General features: G+C 41.0%; 1 protein-coding gene across 1 annotated transcript in view; it reads right to left on the reverse strand.

Moving 5' to 3' along the window:
• The window catches only part of LOC101854709 (QRFP-like peptide receptor), a 152,405-nt gene extending 151,274 nt beyond the window's left edge, over nucleotides 1-1,131 (reverse strand). Inside the window, exon 1 of the mRNA XM_005096018.3 lies at nucleotides 870-1,131. The gene's annotated coding sequence lies outside the window, so the exon portion shown is untranslated. The remainder of the gene's footprint in view (nucleotides 1-869) is intronic.
• Nucleotides 1,132-1,418: the final 287 nt, after the last annotated feature.

Here is a 1,418-nt window from a genome sequence, read left to right on the forward strand (position 1 = left end):
CACACACACACACACACTTTTCACTTACACACACACACACACACACACACACACACATACACACACACACACGCACACTTACACACACACATACACACACAGAGTGAAGAAAAGAAAGAGTAAGGAGAGAAGGGACTGAGCAAGAAAAAGAGACAGAGAGAGTGGGAGAGAGAGAGAGAGAGAGAGAGAGAGAGAGAGAGAGAGAGAAGAGAGGGAGAGAAACAGAGGAGATAGAGGGAGAGAGAGAGAGAGAGGGGGGGAATGAAGAGAGACAGAGAGACAGAGAGACAAGAGAGTTGTGGATGATGGGAGTTAGAAAGACATAATGGGGAGGGAATCTTTTTTTAAAAATTAGATTTTAACATCATACAGACTATAATTCGTTAGAAATAAGATAAAATAATCGACTAAGAATTCTAGAAGTTGGTGTTTTTGTTTCATTGGAAGCTATCATTAAAACTCCAAATTTTTCTTATTTTCAAAATACGCACTAAATGAAAGAAAAAATCTTCTTACCTAGACGATGACATTTTTTTTTCATTGTGTCTTCAAACACGCCGGTTCGTTCACATACACACACTCACACACTCACACACACACACACACACACACACACACACACACACACACACACACACACACACACACACACACACACACACACACACACAGAGGGCGGGCGCACGCACACACGTACGCGCGCACGCTCACACACATACTAATACATAAGCAAACACACACACACACAGCACATTCACATGCTCATATAGACATATTTGTCAAATGTTTATTTTCATATACGCATAAACGTTATTTTTTGTCCAAAAAATATATAAACAAGTTCACAAGACAATAAATCAAGTTCTTACCGTATTTATTCTTGAAAGACAATAAAAATAATAGAAATCTACAAACCCCCAGAAAAATAACCACCACAGAATTCACAATTTTCAGAGCTAATTAGGCATAATATCAAATAAACCCATAGCTACAATATTTACATGCATTTTATTTTCTGAAATCACCACAAATGAAACCACTTTTCCAGATAAGACACCAATTTGACTCTAAGTCACCACAGTTTTGAGAATGAGAAAACTTCACAGACCTTAGCAAAATCGCACTGGGAGACACCCGTGAGATATACTTATAAGGGCATTAGGGCTATACAAAGAAGGAAAAGACATTGATGATACGGTGAGACAAGTGTGGTTGACGTCACCTCCGCCGCGGTGCGCGCGCGCTCAGGAGCGAGCGGCGCGTCGAGACACCGCCGGCGTGAGTTTCCGGAGGAGGGGGAGGGGAGACCCGTGAAGACTTGAGCTGGGCAATGAGTCGCTTTAGCAAAATCCGGATAATATGTTTGTGCACCTCTTCGGCAAATAATATTATAATAGAACCGCTTCTGTAAATGGTTT

Source organism: Aplysia californica, unplaced genomic scaffold, assembly GCF_000002075.1.
Source record: "Aplysia californica isolate F4 #8 unplaced genomic scaffold, AplCal3.0 scaffold00119, whole genome shotgun sequence".
NCBI lineage: Eukaryota > Metazoa > Mollusca > Gastropoda > Aplysiida > Aplysiidae > Aplysia > Aplysia californica.